This window comes from Tasmannia lanceolata, unplaced genomic scaffold (genome assembly GCF_043159265.1).
Source record: "Tasmannia lanceolata isolate RefF3 unplaced genomic scaffold, GAP_Taslan_0.1 ptg000018l, whole genome shotgun sequence".
NCBI lineage: Eukaryota > Viridiplantae > Streptophyta > Magnoliopsida > Canellales > Winteraceae > Tasmannia > Tasmannia lanceolata.
The window spans coordinates 47,477,443-47,490,479 of record NW_027518695.1 but is presented as its reverse complement, the minus strand read 5'-3'; the positions used below and the strand labels follow the sequence as shown (position 1 = coordinate 47,490,479).

General features: G+C 36.9%; 1 pseudogene; it reads left to right on the top strand.

The window, feature by feature from the left end:
* Positions 1-11,754, top strand: part of LOC143851108 (malate dehydrogenase, glyoxysomal-like) — a 52,712-nt pseudogene extending 40,958 nt beyond the window's left edge.
* The last annotated feature ends 1,283 nt before the right edge of the window (positions 11,755-13,037 follow it).

Here is a 13,037-nt window from a genome sequence, read left to right as displayed (position 1 = left end):
ATCAAGGCCTCCATGGATAGTCTATCATGTTTGGACAAGGTGAATATCTCAAATGAAGTACAACGTCCAAACAACTACTTCCTACATCCACATATCACATATGTAAAGATAAGGCATTAAGCACATAGTGCATAAGCCTATTGAAAACTAAAATGTATGGGAGACATCTATTCCCATCACAATGTATTGTGTGCAACCACTATATGAGTTTTAATTTTACTCAATTGAGTAAATGCCTAATTATGATACTAGATTCTTATGAAATTTTTAATTTTAACTCAAGTGGGTATCATACATTTAATCTAGATTCATGATTTAACTTTCCTATATAATATATATCCTTTTATTTTTAATTTTAGGGAAAGATCCAAGGATTTTAGAATATATATGTATATATATATATATATATATATATATATATATATATATATCATGAAATGATGCAAACCACCTTGGACACATGTATTCCAATATAAACTTTCATGACTACTTGAAGAAAATACATATAAAATACCTATACATTTCAAGGCTCAACTTAGTCATGAGAATATCCAATTATAGCTTTTGAAAATACACTAATTTTTAACCCATCTATGATTCTTATTACATTTGATGAAAATCATTAAGCATGTAATAGAATAGGTTTGATAGGACAACTAGGTGCAAAGTAATAAACATGTTTGTTCACCTAGGGCACAAAAAGATGTCTAAAAAGTGATTTGACTTATTTTCTTAGACATGACATTTAATACCTTAGTTTTGCTAGAAATGATATTTTAAAACAATTTAAGTACATAATTATCTAGCAAGTGCTATGTCTGTCCAAAATAGAGTTTAAAGAATAATACTTTGGATTTTTCTCAGTTTTTGCTTAAGTATTATTTGATTGCCAAAAATATCGATTTAAGTTAAAGTCTTTAAACCTCTAGATTTCTTCTCTTTTTAGTTTTACTAGAGAGATGTGATAGATCATACACCTAGCTTCTAGCAACTACCAAATAAGGTTCAAATTTTGAAGATGTACTTGAAGATTTAATTTGAACACATGTGCAAAAAGGTGTGGTTGATTTTCCTATAAGCATAATTATGATTTTTAACTTTAAATTCTCTAGAGTGGCTTCCTTTTGTGGATGTTCACTAAGTGCAAGAAGATCTAAGTCTTAGTGTGTGCACTTAGAGTAGAACATATAGAATTGAACAATATAAGTCTATTGTATCTATAAGTTGTTTCTTCCAAAGAAATATGTGATCTTTAAAAAACATATGAGGCTATATGCAAGGAATTAAGAATATAACATCAAGCACCCAATTAAACACAAAGGATATGGCATTTAAGCTAAAAACTAACTAGATACATAAGAACCAAGCGTATTGTATCTAGAAGCATACATTCCATAGGATTTGACAATTTTAGCTGAAGCATAAACTAGACATCAAGTGAGATGTCTAGGAAATATTTTCCAATAGATATGACAATTTAGTGCAATGTGTCAAAGTCTAATACAAATATTCTAAGCTTATAGACTTTGGATTTTCAAAAAGATTTATCATTTAAGCACCAACATACATAGATACAATGGAATCAAACAATAATAAATGCAAGGTATCTACACAATCAAATTTATCAAATGATATTAAAAAAAGCACAACCCCTAATCTAAATAAACAAAATAAAGATCATATTATGGATCTTGGAACCCAAACCATCTTGGGTCCACTCAAGTTTGTTCTAAGATATGAATCTTTTCGCACCCAAACAAACTTGGAACTTGTTACAAGTCTAAACTTGCATTTAAACTTGTAATGTCAGATTCTACCACAATAATCACACGAAGTATAAGAGTACCATTGACGGGATGAACAACAAGATGAACTACAAGAATGCATATGAGAACAATGATATTTTGTATTTTCTTGTAGTCTAAGATTTTCCAACACTAATGTTTCATTCTTGAAATTTAAAATATTTATTTCCGTTTTAAAATTCAATGATTCAAGAAATGAAAACATTTTAATTTTCTCTTCATGGAGTTGATTTTCCTCTCTTAGTGAAGCAATGGTATCACCTAGATCAATAAAATTATTTTTAAACATTCATTTTCTTCACTAAGATGTGCATGATTTATTTCTAGTGACCTAAACTCCTTGTAAATATTAGCTAAATTATTTTTCAAGTTTGAATTCTTAGCTAGTTGATCCTCAAGTTTCTTATTCAAATCTTGAAAAGCACAATGTAGTTCTTCAAATGTGAAATCAATATTTTTCAATGCATTTTCATTTGATTTCTCAATTATTCCATTTAAGCATAGGATTTCACTTTAACTAGATTTTTCAAGTTTGATCAAAATCTTTTTAGCATTAGTACATGAGGATACTTTCTCATAAATGTGTGGTGGTAAGGAGCAACATATAGCAATAAGGGCCTTTACATTTAATGATGATAACTTTTTATCATAATCACTTATTTTTCTAGATTTAGCATTTAAAACAAAACCATTTTCAATTATCTTCAACATTTCCCTATCTAGACCTTTAAGATATGTCTTCATATGGATCAACCATGATCCATAATCTAATCCATCCAAAATAGGTAGTCTAGATCCCATCTTTTAAAGTTGTAAAAAATTTGATCTTTTAACTCTTAACCGGTTAGGGTCTTAATCAACAGCCCTAGCTTTCATACCAATTGAAATCTGAGGAGTGATTTGGTTTGGCAACCTAGAGGGGAGTGAATATGATGTTTATAAAACCTTTGTCTTTTAAAAACTTTTCCTAAGATTTCACCCAAGACTTATCCCTTGTTAAATTAAGTTTAAAATAGTTGAACTCAAAAAATATTATAAATTTATTTAAGTTCAAAAACCCTTTTGATTAGGAAACTTAATTGGGTGATTTATAGCCTAGTTAGCAAGGTGTAATTATTCAATTAAAACCAAAATGTTAACTACTCACTCAATTCTAAATATGTAAAAAATGCAAGCACAAATAATAGAGTGAGATGGTGAAAGGGTGAGAGAGAAAGGGAAATACCAACACAAGTAACACAAGGATTTATAGTGGTTCGGCAAACGGCCTACTCCACTCTTCTCAAGGTCGCACTTGAGGATTTTCACTATTGAGACCTCCATGACGCCCGGCTCCTAGGCTTTTACAACCAAAGGGAATTAAACGAGGATGCCTTTGCCACCTTTACAATGTCTCTCCTACACGGCCAAGAACTAAGCCCTTCACCCAAGGAAATTAACATAGGATGCCCTTCCACCTTTCTTGTCTCTTCTACACCGCTGAGATCTAAGCGCTTTTCGAAGAAGAAGATAGCTTTGCCTCTAAGTAGGCTAAAATGCACAATGAAGCTCTCACAACGTTCTCTAAAAAATAAACAAGTTTAAGCCTAAACCAATCTCAAATGATTTTCACAAATCAAGGCACAATGATTTTGGTTGGTCAGAGAAATTAACCTAAAAATAGTTGCAAGTGTATTTCTAGGGCTTAATTAGAGTTAGAAATGTTCTCCTTGATGTTTTGAAACTATACAACATGTATATATAGGTTCCCAACTCAATACTACCGTTTCATGGGCAAACTGGTAATTTTCGGGTAAAAAAGTCCACTAGCCGTTATAGCCGCAACGGCTATTTTTTTGGACTTTTTTACCGTTTTTGGAGTTTCGAGAACAATTCTCGGAGTTCCGAGAAATTTCTCAGAGGTCCGAGAAATCATCTTGGAGTTCCAAGAAAACAGCCAGATAGTGAATTTTCACTTCCTTGACCATTTCTCAGAGTTCCGAGAAAATGTCCAGAGTTTGAATTATATTCCCTGGACCATTTCTCAGAGTTCCGAGCTCGGAGCTCCGAGAATAATTCACGGAGTTCCGAGAAGCCTATGAATAACAGATTTTTCTCTTTTTGTTGCTGAATTCTTTTAGGCTTTTGAAACTCATTTTCTATGAAGATTGGAATGTCATGAGGGTCCTATAATGATGAAATACCACATGGTCATTCACTAATCCAATTAGGCTCTAAGGGTGTGTTGTAGTCTCTTTGGAAAATATTATTTTTCACTAGTTTTAGGGGTTTAAACAATATGCCTTGGCAAGAGAAAATGCAAGAGAGATAGGAATACATTCTACCCGTTCTGTCACTCTCTTGAACTCTTTTCTTGAGCTGGGTTTTTCTATGGTTGAGCTTTCATGCTTGACATCTTCAAGTTGTGGTACAAGCTCCTTGGTCCTTTGCATTGGTTCTTGATCCTCCCAGCTTTGGCCTTTATGATCTTCTCTGTATGTTCAATGCTTTGAGATGGTTGTGTGGAACTTCTCCTTAGTAGATCCTTCAAGGTGTGGTTTGTCTGAGTATGCTCTAGCTCCTTTGTCTTGTGTTTGATTCATCTTCAAGCATAGGCTATATATGGTGTGTACTAGCATGGATTGACATGTGAATTACCTGTCCATAGCACAACACTCGAGGCAAATGATCAGTCCATAAACGACTAATCAATTTGTGTTTGTTAATCTTCAAAACAAGGTCATTGAATGAACCCATGGGGAACCCTTGGGCTTACACTCAGAAAACAAAGATAAATGAAAAGTGGGACAAACTAAATGAGAAAGAATACGCTAAATGCGGCTGTGATGAGAACCGACACATGAAGTAAAGCACAATAAGGCATCCTTAGGGAACAAATACAAAGCCGCGAACGAGAGAAAAGGAAAAAGGGATGATGATAGAATGTTAATCTAGTGCATTAGGGCACTAGGAAAAAAGAAAACGCTGCGAAGGAATTGAAAATAGGCAATTTAAATGATGGTTAGGGTTAGGGTTAGGGTTTTAAGAACAAGTAAAATAAGGTGGGAGCTAGGTTTTAGAACATGTGTTGGGGTAGGATAGAGGGTGCAGTATTGATTTGAGTATGGGAGAAGGGATGCAGCACCATTTTGGGGTTAGAGGGGGTGGCACTATTCACCGTATTGTCCATGGGTACTATTCACGGTACTATTCATGACACTATTTATGGTACTGTTCACGAGTATTGTTTGCGGTACAGTTCACGGGTACTGTTCACGGTACTGTTCATGGGTTAGGGTTAGGGTTTGGAAAGGATGGATTGATGGATTTGGGGTTAGGGCTAGGGTTAGAGTTAGAGTTAGGGCTTCGGAAGATCAAGAAAGTGATCTATTCCCGAAACTACTATCGCTAGAAACAGCAGCTGTCTTGCTCAGCTGGCTGCATCTTCAGAATGAGTGGAATCGTCAACCTTCAATCCGGAGCTTCCCTTGGGCTCGTGGCAAAGACGGGGATGGGTTTGTCCGAGAGAAAGAGGGAGGAGAGGGATGAGAGTCGGAGGTGAGGTGAGGTGAACGTGGTCCCTAGGGCATCGTAATCCTATGGCTCTGATACCATGCTAGAGTGGAAACGTGAGAAATAGAAGATTTAGAGACTAGCTCCCTCTCTCTATCATATTTAGATATTAGAATTATGTACAATGAATAAACTGCCCTTAGGCTTATTACATATGTCTAGCACTTACTAAATCTTGTTAAACTTAACGGTGTTTTATCTATAGACATCTTTTCTCTTATCTCATATCATGTGATATCCGTATTTGTATCCGTGTCCTGCATTTTGGAAAATGTTGAGTTGTATATCCGTTCCTATCCGTGATTGTATCCATATCCATATCCAGGTATCGTAGACTGTAGGACCTCCCCGGTACATGCTCTAGGTGATTTTTGCTCCTCTTGATTATATTCTTGTCATCACGAAAATAAAAATATGTAGATCATAGGTTTGAAGTTGGGGCAATCCAGAACATAATAAAAGTGTCATCCGAAAAAAAAAGTAACATCTAAGAACGTAGCAGAGATGCTATGGCTAAAGAGTTGCAACAATGCTCCTTACAGAATATACACCTTTAAAAAAGCCAAGTTAATGTTACATCTTCGCTGAAAATTTTCATAGAAGACTGGCTTAGAATGATAGTCTTATGTAGTGGTTACACATTGATGCAGATATTAGGCCTAATAAGAGGCATATTGGCCCATTAGGATTTATTTCCATGTTATTTAGTTTCTAGGATTCTTATTTCCATGTTTTTAGTTTAGGGCTTTTATTTCCATGAATTTTTATTTCAATTGCATATAAATAGGCCTCATGTATTAGGGATTTTAAGTTTTCGATGATTAATTAATTGAGTGATATTTCTCCCCTTTAATTCTCTTCTTCTTCTACTTCTAGTTCTCCTATCCTTCTAGTTCTCTTCTTCTTCTTATTTCCTCTCTTCTATTCTTCTCATCCTCCTCTGTTTCTGTTCTCCTTTCCTCATCCTTCTTCTATTTCTCTTTCCTTTCCTTCTATTTCTCTTACCGGTCGTACCTCAATTTTGGTATCAAAGCAAAAGATCCAAGAACGCAGCCGAACAAGCTGTGAATCATCCAAACATCTCATCCAAACTAACCACAAACTAGTCTCGAAAATCATCTTACTATTGTTTTAGACCACTTTAAACCAGTCCCTACTCCCTAATCTGCCCAGAAATTCGCCTCCACTAGCCCCTTTCCGCACCCAAACCAAAATCCACCAATGGCCCCTACTTTTAAACCCTAACCCTAATCTGAACCCTAATTCTCATCTTCTGCCACCGATTGACACCCTCACACCACCTACTTTCAGCCCATATTTCAGCCTCTTAATATCCATTAGACCCCTTTTCTTGCTGAGAATATTAGCTTTTAATTTCACCCAGCAGCCCCATTGAATCATCCCTTGGAAAACCAGATTTTCAGCCCCACTTTCCTCGCAAATCCACCCACCTTTCAGTCTTTAAACTCAGCCTTGAAAACTTTCCAAAAAGCCCCAAATTAATCGATCCAAACCCAAGAAAAAAGCCCCTTAATCCCATCTCACTAAGGTTTGTGAAAGAGGAAAAAAAAAGATCATACCCTTCACCTTCGTCCGTCGTTGAGACAACCGCCCCCACATCAACTTACTCACCTTACCATCCATCTTCCTCGGACTGATTGAGTTGGTTTACGAGTTTTTTGGCGATTTTTCAGGAGCACCACCAAAAAGTTTCATTTTAAGAAGGAAACTTCTATTCTAGTGTCGTGTGAACCAAGGAAACATAAGGAATAAGGAAACACCTTTCATTTGATAGATATTAGTCTTAGTAAACTATACTCTTCAATGATATCTGGCTGCAGGTCATTAAAAAAGTAAGGCCCCTAAAAGGGTCTGGTTGCTTGTTTCTTTAATTTTTTCGTACTTACCGGTAACAGCAAATAACAGGTAACCCCTTCCCTTTACTTGCTCAGTGGGTCACTTGACCACTAAAGGAGTGATATAATATAAGGCAATACCACCCCCATTCTTCCCTTGGCTACCATCTTTTTTCTTTTAAACTAATATTAATAACCCCCTTTCTACGATACCAACCCCCATCCTTTTTTACTTTTTAGTGATCACATGACTTCTCAGTTATGTGACTTGAATTAGAATTGTAAAAGAAAAAACAAAGAGGATAAAGTATGCCGCTTTTTTCCATAGACAACCCCGTTTAAAGAAATCATCAATTACCTTATGAAATAAGGTAATTTTCACTCCCTTTTTTTTACCCCAAGGCAGCCCTCCTAAAAAAAGAAATTGATTTTCTTTTCTCTCTCACACATCTCTCTGCACGTTCTCCTCTCCCCATCCCTTTCTCTCTCTCTCTCTCTCTCTCTCTCTCTCTCTCTCTTCATTTGGGTAATTTCTGCTCAAAATTGGGTTTCTCCATCAACACGAAAGTTATTCGTGGCAACTTTTACAGTATATCCTACCCATTATAAAAGCCAACAATTAGTACAACCACTACTTCGAGCAACTTTTGGCATCCATCAATTTTGGTCTGAACCCCAATGCAGGCGACCCGGGAGTCCGATCTGAGATCCACCAAAAGCATCATGTTCCTTTTGACATGACAAACAGACATATCAGACGGTTGAATTCATTTTTCAACACCAATCCGAATGGCTCCACCAGTTGTTCCATATTTTGATGGTACGACGATCTATATTTGCAAGGTTACACTCCCTATAGCTATTATGATGATGCATGTCTAGAATAGATGAAGGCTCTTGATGCATGTCATAAGTACTACGGTAATGATCATTAGATAACCATTTGCTGACTCAAGGATATAGTGTATTGCGACGCCAGGTGGAAGTGGAGATACTTCATGCTAAAGTGTCATTATTTGGGCAAGCCACCATTCCATATCTGGGAAGAGGTTTGCTATGAGTTTATGAGGATTTATGCATATCAATATCAATAAAGATTGAAATGTGAGCGAGCATCATATAAATAAAGATTAATGCGTGAAGAAGCCGCTCGACGTAAAAGGGAAGCTGCAGCCCGCCGTGAGTGGGATTTGCATAACCACTTGATTATTTCTTCTCCCCCACCATCTGTTGATTATATTAGTTCTAACGAAGGGGAGAAAGTAGTTGCTAACACTATTGATGAGCCAAATGCTAGTGTTGACGAGACCATTTTACTTATTGAGCCCATGATTATGTCAGATACAGATTCCATGATGGCAGATATAGAGTCAGAGATGACAGATGTAGAGCCACAGGGTCCACTGATTGATGAGGCCGACGCCGAAGACCATGGCGATTCAAAGATGTATCCAAGATCGATTGTCTAGCATCTAGAGATGTAGAGAGAGAGAGAGCGTGCTTGACACTTTCACAGTCGAGGTAGTTATTGTGGTAGAGCCATGTGAGGCTGATCCTTTGATAAATTCGACCAAGGACCGTCATGAGTCAGAGGCGAGTGACCTGACTGATGAGCCATTACCGGAGACGGATGATCGACAGCATATTGTTGATGATTGCCCTATCTTTGAGCCTATTGAGCTGATTGTCGAGCTTTGTGCTGACACAGCAGAACTTGTTTCGCAGATTGATTAGGAGGTCTTAACATTTGCAGAGATTGGTTCAGCTGGGCCAAATGAAACTACAGAGGAGAGTATTAATGAAATTTTTTGCCAAGGCTTACTAGAGATTGACCTTGTAGAGCAGGGATTGATGCTATCCATGGCCACCACTCTAGCCCAAGAGCAGTATGGTGCTATATTCTCTGCCGTATTATTTGTCGGGGGAGGTTTATTTCTTTCTGGTTCTCCTTGGATGATGTCTTCTATATTACTACGCTCGTGTTCCAACCACTTTCACGAACATCACGAGCGTTGTACAACATTCCAGAGTTCGACAGATTGCGACTCATGCTGCTTGAGTGGGTCGTCTACATATTTGATACAGGCGGACTAGAACTCGAGAGCAAGTTCTTTTCAAGTGGGGGAGAATGATGAAGATAGTAGGCCCAATAAGAGGGCATATTGGCCCATTATGATTTATTTCCATGTTATTTAGTTTCTAGGATTCTTATTTCCATGTTTTTAGTGTAGGGCTTTTATTTTCCTTGGATTTTTATTTCAATTGCCTATAAATAGGTCTCATGTATTAGGGATTTTACGTTTTGGATGATTAATTAATTGAGTAATATTTCTCCCCTCTAATTCTCTTCTTATTCTACTTCTAGTTCTCCTCTCCTTCTAGTTCTCTTCTTCTTCTAATTTCCTCTCTTCTTCTATTCTTCTCATCCTCTTCTCTTCATCTTCTCCCCTCTTCTCATCTTTGTTCTATTTCTCTTCTTTTTCTTCTATTTCTCTTCCCGGTCCTACATCACACATGTTACACTTCAAAGTCTGCATTGAAGACTTCTGTACAGAAACTTACTATCCACACTAAAGCCACTTGCCAAGTGATGTCCATAAAGTGGGAATGCCAAGTCAAGGTGGGAGATATCAATCATCAATCCATTGAGATGGTTTAATGATCTTTTGTTTTTTTGGTGGAAAAGTTAGGATTGAACCTACGACAGTGCTACGTTTGGTTCCGTGGGTGTGGCTCAGAGAGTAGTGGAATAAGAAGTCAAAAGGGAGTAGACAGGCATAGATGTCTAGACTTACCACTTGAAGAATAGTGGAATAGTGATAAGTAGTGATCGGTTGCGCGGTAGTCCTTTCGGAGGGTTGTGGAAAACATAGGGGTGTCATTACGAATATATAGAGAGAAGGGACATAAAGAGGGAAACAAAACCTTTTTCACTATTCTTCTACCAAAATTTTACCATTTTGGTAGAATTTTGTTGGAAGATGAGAAGGGGGGACATGAGTGCCACTTAGGCGCCACATAAGCAAAAAGCAATAATGATGTTTGAAGCATGTTGGGGAGTCAACTAGAATTTCAATGCAATATAAACAACCAAACAAGGAATCGGCATTCATAGGCATTTGAAATTCCAATCAATTCTGAGCGTTTGTGCAACTAAACAGGGCTGATGTTTTGAGAAAGTTGCTTGTTAAGAAAAGCCTAGCATGTCAACTTTATCTTGACTCTAGTTTCTGAACTAATGTTCAGTCAATTTCCTGTGTTCCCCCCATGGTTGGTCGTTGTTTTAGCACTATTTCAAATTTAAACACTTTAACAAACACTTGAATAATACTTGCTACTTTTTCCCAAAATCGATCTAAGCGTCCTTATCATCTACAGGCAAAAGCTGGGTCTGGATCCGCGACATTATCAATGGTTGGTCTCTTTATTACTTAATGTCCTCTTCTAACTACCTTCCATATTCACAATTACTTGCTAACAGATTGATCTTTATCACAAAAAAAAAATGCAGGCATTTTGAGCTGCTAAATTTGCAGATGCATGCTTTCGGGGCTTGCATGGTGATGCTGGTATTGTGGAATGTTCATTTGTGGTTTCTCAAGTATTTCTACTTGCATCATGTCTCTTTATTGTATTCTTTCTACTGTTTATGTTGCTACTATTATTGGTAATACCACCAACATACTACTATTGCTGCTTCTACTGCTACTACCATTACCTGTTCTTGCTTCTTCAGTTTCTTTCTATAAGGGTGTATGTAACAGTAACATCTTTGCTATAGGTGACAGAACTTCCTTACTTTGCATCAAAAGTACGACTAGGTCGAGGTGGAGCTGAGGAGATCTTCTCTCTAGGGCCACTGAATGAGTTTGAAAGGTTAGTCAGTTATTGTTATTGTGGTCTATATCTCTATGTTAATTCTATAACAATCTTTTGTAAGTTTGAAGAGTTATCATGGACTATTGACATCATTAATAGAAGGGATCTGCTAGGCAATTTCACAGCCGACTTTATCATGAGAGAACAGCCACCTCATTTGAATTAAATGACTAAGAGAAAATCTATTGAAAAATGAGCCTAGGAGGCTGTTCTCTCATGCAAAAGTCAGCCGTGAAATTGCCTGGATAGAAACCACATATATAGTATGGTGAAATAGAAGGAAAAAATGAACTAATATTCGCTTCAAGCCATTCAACAAATGGGGTTAGAATTTTTGTTTCTAGAAGTTATGGTTAACAATAATTAAGGTTAAACAATTAAATTTGGTAAATGATATCAGCACAACCATGTTTTACTAATTGCACTAACTCAGCTTGTCTTTTCTTTTTTAATTGGCTTGTCAGATCTTTTTGGGAACAGTAATAACCTTTGACTGCTGAGTTTGTGCAATTATTAAAAGATGGTTCTACTGATATTATTTTCCTTAAATTTTTGCTTGAAACTTAAGTTCATGCAATGCTTATGTTTCTGTGTGCTTGGAGAAGGCGAAAACAGAGTTAGCAGAAAGCATTGAGAAGGGAGCTTCTTTCATCAGGAAATAATAAATAGATAAATATAGTTGATGAGGAGGAAGCCTTATGTCCCTTAGCGCTCCTTTGTAGAAATGCAGTCCTTTTCTTCTATATCAAAACTCTTGCATATTCATGTGCTTCACGTGGCTTTTCAACTGCTATTAATGATAATGAGTATAATTCCTGCTATGGATGAATTGGGCTCTGATATCATGTGGGCTTTCTAGGTTTTTTAAGGGCCTCTTTGGATACCTTCAAAAATTATTTGCATATAATCTTATACAAGGTTTTAAATTTCGGTTTGGGTACTGATTTCGGACCCACCGAAATCTGAAATTTCAAGCCGAAATTTTGTATTTCTTCTCGAAATTTAGCACAGAAATTCTGAAATTTTGGATAGAAATTTCGGTCGAAATTTGGTGTTTTGCGAAATTTGGAATTTCGGCAAATTTCGGTTTCGGTCCGCACTGAAATTTCGGATTTCGGCCCAAATTTAAAATCATGATCTTATACATACATAGTTTTGAAGTCACATATGGTTATTTCCAAATACTGATTAAATTAGTGTTAGAAATAATATAGTTGTTGGAGGTTTGGCCTCTTTCGGTCTGGGTGTATGAGCTAGAGTGTGCGTGTGTGATCGTGCATGTGTGTATGTGCGGGCCTGCCAGCCTCTATCGAGGCAAGAATAAACTCAATTCCAAGGAGGGTAGAAGATTGAAACCTTTTCGTCGCCTGGGATTTGATTTCAGGCGATTGAGAAGAGGGTAATGCCACTTCTTCCTTGGGTTCCACAAACTTTACACAGATGGAAAGGACTTTTTATATGGGAAGCACGACATTTTTTTACTTATATAGATAAATAAAGAACAATGAAATAAAGAAAAAGGGTGCCCACACGCCCGGCGCATTGACACTCAGGGTTGACAGAACGTCCAACTCGAACGAAGCGACAAAACAAGCACGAACCAAGCACCAGTGGAAGTGATAAAATGAACTAAAGAGACAAACTCACCTTGGAAGATGAATCCATTGCTTCCTTAATCCAAGTACAGATACAACTACGGAAAGTAAAAAGTATATATACTAGAAAAGTAAACATAAAATGCTAATACATGTTTGGATTTTGGTTCTGGGGTCTCTTCCTTGGAGACGGACACCTCCTTATATAGTTTTATTCGGATGACCGCTCCTCATTACCCCATGTTCTTCTTGGAAGGAAACTTTTTGGTAACTACCCACGAAGGGTCACCTTATTTTCACGTCCTTCATAGTTTTTGTGGCTATCTTCCACATTCCCACGACTGGCAACA